Below are 14,998 nucleotides of genomic sequence, written 5' to 3' on the forward strand. Positions count from 1 at the left end.
AATGGATTGGAATGTGGAATGGAATGTGTAATGAAATGTGGAATGGAACGGAATGGAATGTGGAATGGAACGTGGAATGGAACAAGGAATGGAACGTAAGATGGGATGTTCAATGGAATACGGAATGGAAAGTTGAATGGAATGGAATGGAACGTGTAATTTAACGTGGAAAGGAATGGAATGGAATGTGCAATGGAACGTAGAATGAAACGTGTAAAGGAATGTGGAAAGGAACGTGGAATGGAATGTGGAATGGAATGTGGAAGGGAATGTGGAGGGGAACGGAATGGAATGAAATAGAATGCGGAATGGAACGTGCAATGTGTCGTGGAATTGAGTGTGGAATGGATCGTGGAATAGAACGTGAAATGGAATGTGGAATGTAATGTGGAATGGAATATGGAATGGAACGTCAAATTAAATGGAATGGAATGTTGAATGAAACGTGCAATGCAATGGAATGGAACGTGGAATGGAACGAGGAATGTAATGGAATCGAATGTGGAATGGAATCTGGAAAGGAAAGTGGAATGGAATGGAATGCAATGTGGAAAGGAACGTGGAATGTTATGTAACGGAATGTGGAATGGAGCGTGGAATCGAAACTGGAATGGAAGGAGGAACGGAATGGAATGGAAAGTGGAATGCAACTTGGAAAGAATGGAATGGAACTTGGATTGGACTGTGAAATGGAATGTGGAATGGAATGTGGAATGGAACGTGGAATGGAATCGATTGGAATGTGGAATGGAAAGGGATGGAACTTGGAATGCAATGTGGAATGGAATGTGAAATGGAACGTGGAATGGAAAGTGGAGTGAAATGGAATGGAACATGGAATGCATCGTGGAATGGAAAGTGGAATGGAATGTGGAATGCAAAGGAATGGAATGTGGAATCGAATGGAATGCAATATGGAATGGAATTGAATGGAGTGGAATGTGGAATGAAATAGAATAGAATGGAATGGAAGGCGGAATGCAACGGAATAGGATGTGGAATGGAATGGAGTGTTATGTGGAATGGAATGGAATGGAATGTGGAATAGAATTGAATGGAATGTGGAATGGAATGCAGTGGAATGTGGAATGGAATGGAATGGAATGTGGAATGGAATGGAATGGAATCTGCAATGCAATGTGGAATGGAATGCAATGGAATGTGAATTGGAATGGAATGGAATGGAATGTGGAATGGAATGGAATGGAAAGTGAAATGAAATTTCGAATGGAATGTGGAATGGAATGAAATGGAATGTGGAATGGAATAGAATGGACTGTGGAATGGAAACTGAAATTCAATGGAACAAGGAATGGAATGTGGAATGGAATGTGTAATGGAAAGTGGAATGGAATGTGGAATGGAATATGGAATGAAATGTAGTATGGAATGTGGAGTGGAATGGAGAGGAATGTCCAATGGAATGTGAAATGGAATGGAATTGAATGCGGAATGGAATGTTGAATGGAATGGAACGGAATGTGAAATGGAAAGAAATGGAATGTCGAATGGAATGTGGAATGGAATGGAATGGAATTGAAAGTGAAATGGAATGGAATGGAATGTGGAATGGAATGTGGAATGGAATGGAATGGATTCTGGAATGGAATGGAATGGAATGTGGAATGAAATGGGTTTCAATATGGAATTGAAAGTGGAATGGAATGGAATTGAAAGTGGAATGGAATGGAATGGATGTGGAATGGAATGGGAATGGAATGGAATGAAAGCGGAATGAAATGGAATGGAATTTGGAATGGAATGGAATGGAATTTGGATTGGAATGGAATTTAATGGAATGTGGAATGGAATGGAATGGAATGGAAAGTGAAATGAAATTTGGAATGGAATGTGGAATGGAATGAAATGGAATGTGGAATGGAATAGAATGGAATGTGGAATGGAAAGTGAAACGCAATGGAACAAGGAATGGAATGTGGAATGCAATGTGTAATGGAAAGTGGAATGGAATGTGGAATGGAATATGGAATGAAATGTAGTATGGTATGTGGAATGGAATGGAGTGGAATGTCCAATGGAATGTGGAATTGAATGGAATTGAATGCGGAATGGAACATGGAATGAAATGGAAAGGAATGTGAAATGGAAAGAAAAGGAAAGTTGAATGGAATGTGCAAAGGAATGGAATGGAATTGAATGAGGAATGGAATGTAGTGGAATGTGGATTGGAAAGTGGAATGGAATGGAATGGATTGTGGAATGGAATGGAATGGAATGTGGAATGGAATGGGTTGCAATGTGGAATTGAATGTGGAATGGAATGGAATTGAAAGTGGAATGGAATGGAATGGATGTGGAATTGAATGGGAATGGAATGGAATGCAATGTGGAATGGATTGGAATGGAATGTGGAATGGAATGGAATGGGAAGTGGAATGGAATTCAGTGCAAAGGGGAATTGAATGGAATGGAATGTGGAATTGAAGGGAATTGAACATGGAATGGAATATGTTATGGAATGTTGAATGGAATGGAATGGATTGTGGAATGGAATGGAATGGAATGGGGAATAGAATAGAATGGAAGTGAGAGTATAATTGAATCTGGAATGGAATTGAATGGAATTTGGAATGGAATTGAACTTGGAATGGAATGGAAAGGAATAGGGATTGGAATGGAATGATATGGAATGTGGAATGGAATGGAATGGAATGGAATGTGGAATGGAACGGAATGGAATGGAATGTGGAATGGAATGGAACGGAAAGTTGAATTCAATGCAACGGAATCGAATGTGGAATTGAATGGAATGGATTGGAACGTTGATTTCAATGGAATGAAAAGGAACATGGAATTGAATGGAATTGAACGGGGAAAGGAATGTGGAATGGAATGGAATGGAATGTGGAATAGAATGTAATGGAATGGAATGTGCAATGGAATGTGGAATGGACTGTGGAATGGAATTGAACTTGGAATGGAATGGAATGGAATGTGGATTGGAATGAAATGGAATGGAATGTGGAATGGAATGGAATGGAAAGTGAAACGGAATTTGGAATGGAATGTTTAATGTAATGAAATGAAATGTGGAATGGAATAGAATGGAATGGGGAATGGAAAGTGAAATGAAATGGAACAAGGAATCAAATGTGGAATGGAATGTGAAATAGAATAAGGAATGGTATGTGGAATGGAAAGTGGGATGGAATATGGAATTAAATGTAGTATGGAATGAGGAATGGAATGGAATGGAATGTCCAATGGAATGTGGAATGGAATGAAACTGAATGCGGAATGGAATGTGGAATGGAATGGAAAGAAAGGTGAAATGGAAAGAAATGGAATATGGAATGGAATGTGGAAGGGGATGGAATGGAATTGAATGTGAAACGGAATGGAATGTAATGTGGAATGGAATGTGCAAAGGAATGGAATGGAGTGGAATGTGGATTGGAATGTGGAATGGAATGGAATGGAATGGATTGTGGAATTTAATGGTTTGCAATTTGGAATTGAATGTGGAATGGAATGTAATGGAATAGAATTGAAAGTGGAATGGAATGGAATGGAATGTGGAATGGAATGGGAATGGAAACGAATGCAATGTGGAATGGAATGGAATGCAATGTGGAACGGAATTGAATGAAACGTGGAATTGAATGGAATGTAACGTGGAATTGAATAGAATTGAACGGGGAATGGAATGTGTAATGGAATGTGGAATGGAATGGAATGAAATGTGGAATGGCATTGAATGGAATGTGGAATAGAATAGAATGGAAGTAAATATGCAATGAAATGTGGAATGGAATGTGGAATGGAATTGAATGGAATGTGTATTGGAATGGAATGGAATGGAATGTGGAATGGAATGGAATGGAATGTGGAATGGAATGGAAAGGAATGTAGAATAGAACGGAATGGAATGTGCAATGGAATGTGGAAAGGAATGTGGAATGGAATTGAACTTGGAATGGAATGGATTGGAATGTGGATTGGAATGGAATGGAATGGAATGTGGAATGGAATATAATGGAATGGAAAGTGAAATGGAATTTGGAATGAAATTTAGAATGGAATAGAAGGGAACGTGTAATGGAAAGTGGAATGGAATGGAACATGGAATGGAATGTGGAATGGAATGTGTAATGGAAAGTGGAATGCAATGTGGAATAGAATATGGAATGGAATATGGAATGAAATGTAGTATGGAATGTGGAAAGGAAAGGAATGGAATGTGGAATGGAACGGAATGCAATATGGAATTAAATGTGGAATGGAATGTGGAATGAAACATGGAATGGAACGAGGATAGGAATGGAATGAAACGTGGAATGAAATGTGGAATGGAATGTGGAATGAAATGGAAAGGAATGTGAAATGGAAGGTGCAGTTTAACGGAAAGGAACGTGGAATGGAATGCAATGGAATGTGCATTAGAATGTCGAATGGAATGGAATGGAATGTGGAATGGAATGTGAAATAGAATGGAGTGGATTGTGGAATGGAATGTGAAATGGAAAGTACAGTAATGTGGAATGGAATGTGGAATGGAATGTGGAATGCAATGGAATGGAATCTGGAATGGAATGAAATGGAATGTGGAATATAATGGAATGGAATGGAATGGAATGGGAATTGAATAGAATGGAATATGGAATGCAATGGAATGGAATGAAATGAGGAATGGAATGGAATGGAATATGGAATGCAATGCAATGGAATGAAATGAGGAATCGAAAGGAATTGAATGTGGAATGGAATGGAATGGTATGGAATGTGAAATGGAATGGAATAGAACGTGGAATGAAACGTGGATTGGAATAAAATGGAATGATGATTGAAATGGAATAGAATGTGGAAAGAATGTGGAATGATTGTGGAATGGAAAGTGGAATGGAATGAAATGGAATATTGAGTGGAATGGAATGGAATGTGGAATAGTACGGAATCGGAAGGAATGGAATGCGGAATGGAATGGAATAGAATATGGAATGCAATGGAATGGAGTGAAATGTGGAATTGAATGGAATGGAAAGTGGAATGGAATGGAATGGAATGAGGAATGGGATGGAATGGAAGGTGGAATGGAATGAGGAATGGAATGTGGAATGGCATGTGAAATGGAATGTGGAATGCAATGGAATGGAATGTTGACTGTAAAGTAATGGAACATGTAATAGAATGGAATGGAATGCAATGTGGAATGGAATGGAAAGGAACGTGGAATTGAAAGCAGTGGAATTTGGAAGGGAATGGAATGGAACATGGAATAGAATGTGGAATGGAATGTAATGCAACGTGAAATGCAATGTGGAAAGGAATGAGGAATGAAAAGTGGAATGGAACGTGTAATGGAATGGAAAGGAAGGTGAAATAGATTGGAATGGAACGTGGAATGTAATGTGGAATGGAATGCGGAATGGGAAGTGGAATGGAATGGAATGCAACTTGGAATGGGATGTGGTAGAATGTGGAATGGAATGGAATGGAATGTGGAATGGAATGGAATGGAAAGTGGAAGGGAATGTATTGGAATGTGGAATGGAATGGAATGAAACGTGGAATGGAACGTGGAATGGTACGTGGAATGGATTGTTTAATGGAATGGAATGGAATGTGGAATAGAATGCAATGGAATGTAATGAAACGTGGAATGGAATGTGGAATCGTACGTGGAATGGATTGTTTAATGGAATGGAATGGAATGTGGAATAGAATGGAACGGAATGGAATGTGGATTGGAATGTGGAATGGATCGAAGAATGGAATGGAATGGAATGAGCAACAGAATGGAAAGTAATGTGTACTGGAATGGTATGGATTGGAATGGAAAGTGAAACAGAATATGGAACGGAATGTGAAATGGAAAGTCGAATGGACTGTGGAACGGAATGAAATGGAACGTGCAATGGACAGGAATGGAACTTGGTATGGAATGGAATGGAAAGTTAAATGGAACGTGGAATGGATCACCGAATGGAAAGAGAAATGGAATGTGGAATGGAACGTGGAACGGAAAGTGGAATGGATCATGGAATGGAATGAGGAATGGAATGTGGAATGGAATGTGGAATGGAATGGAATGTTGTATGAAATGTGGAATGGAATGGAAGGTGGAATGGAATGTTTTATGAAATGTGGAATGGAATGGAATGTGGAATGGAATGTGGAATGGAATGCAATGGAATAAGAATGGAATGTGGAATGGAATGTGGAATTGAATGGAATGGAATGTTGTATGAAACGTGGAATGGAATGGAATGTGGAATGGAATGCAATGGAATGAGAATGGAATGTGGAATGCAATGGAATGGAAAGTGGAATGGAATGTGGAATGCAATGGAATGGAATGTGGAATGGAACGTGGAATGGAACAAGGAATGGAACATAGAATGGAAAGTTCAATGGAATATGGAGTGGAAAGATGAATGGAATGCAACAAGTAATTGAACGTGGAAAGTAAGGGAGTGGAATGTGGAATTGAACGTAGAATGAAATGTGTAAAGGAATGTGGAATGGAACGTGGAATGGAATGTGGAATGGAATGTGGAAGGGAATGTGGAGGGGAACGGAATAGAATGGAATAGAATATGGAATGGAAAATGCAATGTATCGTAGAATTGAGTGTGGAATGGATCGCGGAATGGAACGTGAAATGGAATGTGGAATGTAATGTGGAATGGAATATGGAATGGAACGTGAAATTAAATGGAATGGAATGTTGAATGAAACGTGGAATGGAATGGAATGGAATGTGGAATGGAACGTGGAATGTAATGGAATCGAATGTGGAATGGAATCTGGAAAGGAAAGTGGAATAGAATGGAATGTGGAATGGAACGTGGAATGTAATGGAAAGGAATGTGGAATGGAAGGTGGAATTGAAACTGCAATGGAACGAGGAATGGAATGGAATGGAAAGTGGAATGGAACTTGGAAATAATGGAATGGAACTTGGATTGGAATGTGAAATGGAATGCGGAATGGAATCGATTGGAATGTGGAATGGAATGCGATGGAACGTGCAATGCAATGTGGAATGGAATATGAAATGGAACGTGGAATTGAAAGTGGAGTGAAATGGAATGGAACATGGAATGCATCGTGGAATGGAACGTGGAATGGAATGTGGAATGCAAAGGAATGGAATGTGGAATTAAATGGAATGGAATATGGAATGGAATTGAAGGGAGTTGAAAGTGGAATGTAATGGAATAGAATGGAATGGAAGGCGGAATGTGATGGAAAGGGATGTGGAATGGAATGGAATGGAATGGAATGTGGAATGTAATGTAATGTAATGGAATGGAATGTGCAGTTGAATGGAGTGGAATGAGGAAAGGAATGGATTGGAATGTGGAATGCAATGGAATGGAAATTGGAATGGAATGTGGAATGGAATGTGGAATGGATTGTGCAATGGAATGGAATGGAAAGTGGAATAGAATGGAGTGGAATGGAATGTGGAATGAAATTTAGAAAGGAATGTGGAATGGAATGGAATGTGGAATGAACTGGAATGGAATGTGTAATGGAATGGAATGGAATGGAAAGTGAAATAGAATGTGGAATGGAATGAGAAATGGAATGTGGAATTGAATGCGGAATGGAATGAAAAGGAACATTGAATGGAATGGAATGGAAAGTGGAATGGAATGGAATGGAACTTCGAATAGAATGTGGAATGGAATGGAAGGGAAAGTGGAATGAAATGTGGAGTGTAATAGAAAGGAATGTGGAACGGAATGGAATGGAATGAACGGAATGGAATGTGGAATGGAATGCGGAAGGGAATGAAAAGGAACGTTGAATGGAATGGAATGGAACTTCGAATAGAATGTGGAATGGAATGGAAGGGAAAGTGGAATGAAATGTGTAGTGTAATAGAAAGGAATGTGGAACGGAATGGAATGGAATATGGAATGGAATGTGGAATGGAATGGAATGGAATGTGGAATGGAATGTGCAATGGAATGTGGAATGGAAACTTTAATGGAATGGAATGGAATGTGGAAACGAACATGGAAAGAAATCGAATGGAACATTGAATCGAAAGTGGAATGGAATGTGGAATGGAATGTGGAATGGAATGGAATGGAATGTGGAATGGAATGTGGAACGCAGTGTGGAATGCAATGGAATGTGGAATGTGGAATGGAATGTGGCAGGAAATTTAGTGGAATGTGTAATGGAAAGTGGATTGCAATGTAGAATGCGTTGTGGAATGGAACGTGGAATGTAATGAAATGGAAAGTGGAATGGAAAGTGGAATGGAATTAAATGGAAAGTGGAAACGTATGTGGAATGCAACTTGGAATGGAATGGAATGTGGAATGGATAGTGAAATGCAATGGAATTGATCGTGGAATATAACGTCTAATGGAACGTGGAATGGAATGTGGAATTCAACATAGGATAGAATGTGGAATCAAGTGTGGAATGGAACGGAATGGAATATGGAAAGGAATGTGGAATTGAGTGTGGAATGGAACGTGGGATGGAATGGAATGGAATGTGGAATGGAACGTGGATTTGAATGGAATGGAATGGAATGGAATGGAATGTGGAATGGAAAGTGGAATGGAATGTGCAATGGAATGGAATGAAATGTGGAATGAAATGAGGATTGGAATGGAATGGAATGTGGAACGTAATGGAATGGAATGTGGAATGGAATTTAATGGACATTGGAATGGAACGTGGAATGGAATGTGGAATGGAGTGGAATTGAATGTGGAACAGAATGTGGAATTCAATCTAATGGAATGTGGCATGGAGTGTGGAGTGGAACGTGGAATGGAATGCGGAATGGACTGGAATGTTGAATGGAGTGTGGAATGGAAAGGAATGGAATGTGGAATGGAATGCTCAATGGAATGTGGAGTGGAACATGTCGGAATGTGGAATGGAAAGTGGAATGGAAAGTGGAATGGAATGGAATGGAACGTGGAATGGAATGGAGTGGAATAGAAAGTGGAATGGAATGGAATGGAATATGGAATGGAATGGAATGCAATGGAACGTGGAATGGAATGGAATGGAATGTGGAGTGGAACGTGGAATGGAATGTGGAACGGAAGGTGGAATCGAAAGTGGAATGTATTGGAATGGAATGTGGAATGGAATGTGGAATTGAATGTGGAACAGAATGGGGAATTCAATCTAATTGAATGTGGCATGGAATGTGGAGTGGAACGTGGAATGGAATGGAGTGGAATGCGGAATGGAATACGGAATGGAATGGAATGCAATGCGGGATGGAATGTGGAATGGAATGAGGAATGGAATGGAATGTGTAATGGAGTGTGGAATGGAAAGGAATGGAATGCTCAATGGGATGTGGAATGGAATATGTTGGAATGCGGATTGGAATGTGGAATGGAACGTTGAATGGAAAGGAATGGAATGTGGAATGGATTGTGGAATGTAATGTAGAATGGAAATTGGAATGGAATGGAATGGAATGTGGAATGGAATGTGGAATGGAATGTGGAAAGGAACGTGGAATGGAAGGTGAAATGGAATGGAATTGAATGTGGAATGGGGTGGGGAATGGAATGGAATGGAATGTGCAATTCAAATGCAATGGAATGAAAAGGAAAGTGGAATGGAATGGAACGTGGAATGTAATGTGGAATGTAACGGAATGGAATGGGAATGAAATGTGGAATGCAATGAAATGTAATTTGGAATGGAATGTGGAATGGAATGGAATGCAGTGAGGAATGGAATGTGCAAAGGAATGCGGAATGGAACTTGCAATGGAAGATGGAATGGAATGGAATGGAATGTGGAATGGAATTTAATGGAATGTGGAATGGAATGGAATGTTTAAAAGGAATGGAAAGGAAAGTGGAATGGAATGTGTACTGGAATGGAACACTATGTGGAATGGAATGTCGAATGAAATGTGGAATGGAATGGAATTGAATGTGGAATGGAATGGAATGTGCAATGGAATGGAATGTTTAAATGGAATGGAATGGAATGTGGAATGGAATGTGTACTAGAATGGATCACTATGTGGAATGGAATGTGGAAAGGAATGGAATGGAATGGAATGTGGAATGGAATGTTCAATGGAATGTGGAATGGAATGTGGAATGGAATGTGGAATGGAACATGGAATGGAATGGAATGGATTGCGGAATGGAATATGGAATGGAAATAGGAATGGAAAGTGGAATGTAACGTGGAATGGAACGTGGAATGTAATATGGAATGGAATGGAATAGAATGTGGAATGGAACGTGGAATGGAACGGGGAAAGGAATGGAATGGAACGAATAATTAAATGTGGAATGGAATGGAATGGGATGTGTAATGGCATGGAATGGAGTGTGCAATGGTAAGGAATGAAACGAGGAATGGAACATGGAATAGAACGTGGAATGCAACGTGGAATGGAACGTGGAATGCAAACTGAAATGAAATGGAATTTAATGTGGAATTGAATTGTATGGAATGTGGAATGGAATGGAATGTATTGGAATGTGGAATGGAATGGAATGGAACGGAATGTGGAATGGAATGGAATGGACTCTAATGGAATGCGGAATTGAATGGAATAGAATGTGGAATGGAATGGAATGGAATGGAACGTGGAATGGAATGTGGAATGCAATGTGGAATGGAAAGTGGAATTGAATGGAATGTAAAGTGTAATAGAATGGAATGGAATGAAATGTGGAATGCAATGTGGAATGGAAAGTGGAATGGAATGGATCAGAATGTGGAATGAAATGGAATGGAATGGAATGGAAAGTGAAATAGAATGTGGAATGGAATGGAAAGGAATGTGGAATGGAATGAAATGGAAGGGAATGTGGAATGCAATGGAATGGAATGGAATGGAATGTGGAATGGAATGCAATGGAAAGTGGAATGGAATTTGGAATGGAATGTGGAATGGAATGTGGAATGCAATAGAATGGATTGTGGAATGGAATGGAATGGAATGGAATGTGAAAAGTAAAGTAATGGAATGTGGAATGCAATGGAATAGAATGTGAAATTAAAGGAATGGAATGTGGAATGCAATGGAATGGAATGGAATGGATTGTGGAATGGAATGCAATGGAATGTGGATTCCAATTTGGAATGGAATGTGGAATGCAATGGAATGGATTGTGGAATGGAGTGGAATGGAATGGAATGTGAAAAGTAATGTAATGTAATGTAAAATGGAAATTGGAACGGAATATGGAATGGAATGAAATGGAATTGAATGGATTGTGGAATGGAATAGAATGGAATGTGGAATGCAATGGAATGGAATGGAATGGGAAATGGAAAGGAATGGAATTTTAAATGGAATGGAAAGGTATGTGGAATGGAATGGAATGGAACGTGGAATTGAAAGTGGAATGGAATGGAATGGATCATGGAATGGTATATGAAATGGAATGGAATGAAATGTGGAATGGAACGCGGAATGGAACGTCTAAAGGAAGGTGGAATGGAACGTAGAATGGAATTTTTATTGGAATGTGGAATGGAATTGAATGGAACGTGGAATGGAATGTGGGATGGAATGGAATGAAATGTGTAATGGAATGTGCAAGGGAATAGAATGGAATGTGTACCGCTATGTGGAATGAGGTGGAATGGACCGTGGAATGGAACGTGGAATGGAATGGAATGGAACGTGGAATGGAACGTGGAATGGAACTTGGAATGGAACGTGGAATGGAACGTGGAAAGGAATGTGGAAAGGAATGTGGAATGGAATGTAGAATGGAATGGAATGGAATCTGGAAGGGAATGGAATGGAATCTGGAATGCAATGGAATGGAATGTGGAAAGGAATGTGGAATGGAATGGAATGTGAAATGGAACGGAACGGAATGGAATGTGGAATGGAATGGAATGGAATGTGGAATGGAATGGAATGAAATGTGGAATGGAATGTGGAATGGAATGGAATGGAATGGAATGCGGACAGGAATTGAATGGAATGGAGTATACAGTGGAATGGAATGGAATGGAATGTGGAATGGAATGGGATGGAATTTGGAATGGAACGTGGAACAGTATGAAATGCGGAATGGAATGGAATGGAATATGGAATGGAACAGAATGTGGAATGGAAAGGAATGGAATGTGGAATGGAATGTTGAATGCAATGGAATGGAATGTGTACTGCAATGGAAAGGAATGTGGAATGGAATTTAATGATAGGTGGAATGGAACGTTCCATTCCATTCCAAATTACACTACATTCCATTCCATTCGACATTCCATTCTATTCCATTCCACATGCCATTCAATTCCATTCCACATTACATTCCAAGTTCTACTCCACGTTGCATTCCACTTTCAATTCCCCGTTGCATTCCACATTCCATTCCCTTCCATTCCACATTCCATTCTATTGCATTCCACTTTCCATTACAGGTTCCATTCCACATTACATTCCTCGTTTCATTCCGCATTCCATTCCACGTTCCATTTCTTTCCACTCCACATTCCATTCCATTGCCTTACAAATTCCATTCCTTTCCGTTCCATTCCATTGCACATTCCATTCCACATTCCATTCCCTTCCACTACAGATTCCATTCTATTCCATTCCACATTTCATTCCACGTTCCATTCCACGTTCCATTCCACGTTCCATTCCAATACATTCCACATTCCTTTGCACATTGCATTCCATTCCAGACCATATTCCATTCCACATTCCATACATTCCATTTAAACATTCCATTCCATTCCATTCCATTCCATTCCACATTGCATTCCACATTCCATTCCATTTCACGCTGCATTCCACATTCCATTACACATTCCATTCCATTCCATCCCACATTCCATTCCACATTCCAATCCATTCCATTCCGCGTTCCATTCCACGTTCCATTCCACGTTCCATTCCACATTCCATTCCATTCCATTCCACATTGCATTCCACATTCCATTCCATATTCCATAGCATTCCATTGCACATTACATTCCACAATCTATTCCATTCAATTCCCCATTGAATTCTACGTTCCTTTCCAGGTTCCATTCCACATTCCATTCCACATTCCATTCCATTCCATTCCACATTGCATTCCACATTCCATTCCATATTCCATACCATTCCATTGCACATTACATTCCACAATGTATTCCATTCAATTCCCCATTCAATTCCACGTTCCGTTCCACATTCCATTCCAATTCTTTCCATTGCCTGCCACATTCCATTCCATTCAATTCAATTCCGTATTCCATTCCATTCCATTCCACATTCCACTCCATTCCATTCCAAATTCCAATCCATTCCATTCCACATTCCATTCCCTTGCATTTCACGTTCCATTCCATTCGATTCCATTCGATATTCCATTCCATTCCACATTGCAATGCATTCCTTTCCGCATTCCATTCCCTTCCATTGCACTTTCCATTCCATTCCACATTCCATTCCATTCCATTCCACATTCCATTCCATTCCATTCCACATTCCTTTACAGATTCCATTCCTTTCCTTTCCACATTCCATTCCATTCAATTCCACATTCCTTTCTACATTCTTTTCCATTCCATTCCACTTTGCATACCATTACATTCCACATTCCATTCTATTCCATTTTATTCCACTCCACATTGCATTCCATTCCATTCCATTCCCTTTCACATTCCATTCCATTCTATTTCATTCCACATTCCATTCCATTCCACATTGCATTCCATTCCATTCCACACTCCATCCCCTTCCATTCCACATTCCATTCCATTCCACATTCCATTCCATTACATTCCACATTCCACTCCATCTATTCCATGTTCCATTCCTAATTCCATTACACATTCCTTTCCATTCCATTCCTTGTGTCATTCCATTCCGTTCCACATTCCATTCCACTTACAATTCCATTATTTTCCACATTCCATTCCATATTCCATTCTGTTCCATTCCACATATCATTCCTTTACATTCTCTTCCAATCCACATTCCATTCAATTCCATTCCGCATTCCATTCACTTCCATTCCATTCCATTCCACTTTCCCATCCACATACCTTTCCACATTACATTACATTACATTCCACATTCCATTGCACATTCCATTCCATTTCATTCCACATACCTTTCCATTTCATTCCACATTCCATACCATTCCAGTCCACATTCCATTCCATTCCAGTCAGGTCCACATTACATTCCATTCCTCATTCCACTCCATTGCATTCCACATTAAATTCCATTCCATCCCACATTCCATTCCATTTAATTTCATTTCAGTCCACATTCCACTCCATTCCATTACATTCCACATTCCTTTCCATTCCATTCCGCAATTCATTCCATTCCATTAAACTTCACATTTCATTCCATTACACTTTCCATTCCAAGTTCCATTCCACTTTATATTCCACGTTCCATTCCACGTTCCATTCCGCATTCCATTCAATTTCTTTCCTTTCCCCATTCCATTATATTCCATTCCATTCCGAATTTCTTTCCATTTCATTCCAGGTTCCTTTCTAGTTTGCATTCAATTCCATTCCACATTCCATTTCACATTCCATTCCATTCAATTCAAGTTTACATTTGAAATTCCATTCCTTTCCATTCTACATTCCACTCCACATTCCATTCCATTCCATTCCAAATTCCATTCCATTCCATTCCTGTTCCGTTATGCATTCCATTCCAATCCACATTCCATTCCATTCCATTCCCCATTCCATGCTGCATTCCATCCCATTCCATTCCAAATTCAATTCCATTCCACTTTCCATTCCACATTCCATTGTATATTCCATTCCATTCCATTCCATTCCACATTCCATTCCACTTTCCATTCCATTCCATTCCACATTCCATTCCACTTTCCATTCCATTCCTTCCAACATTCCATTCCATTCCATTCCATATACCATTCTATATTTCATTCCATTCCATTCCACATTCCATTCTACTTTCCATTCCTTTCCATACCACATTCCTTTCTACATTCCATTCCATTCCATTCCACATTCCATTGCATATTCCATTAAATTCCATTCAACATTCCATTCAATTCCATTCCACATT

The sequence above is a fragment of the Pongo pygmaeus genome, chromosome 15 (assembly GCF_028885625.2).
Source record: "Pongo pygmaeus isolate AG05252 chromosome 15, NHGRI_mPonPyg2-v2.0_pri, whole genome shotgun sequence".
NCBI lineage: Eukaryota > Metazoa > Chordata > Mammalia > Primates > Hominidae > Pongo > Pongo pygmaeus.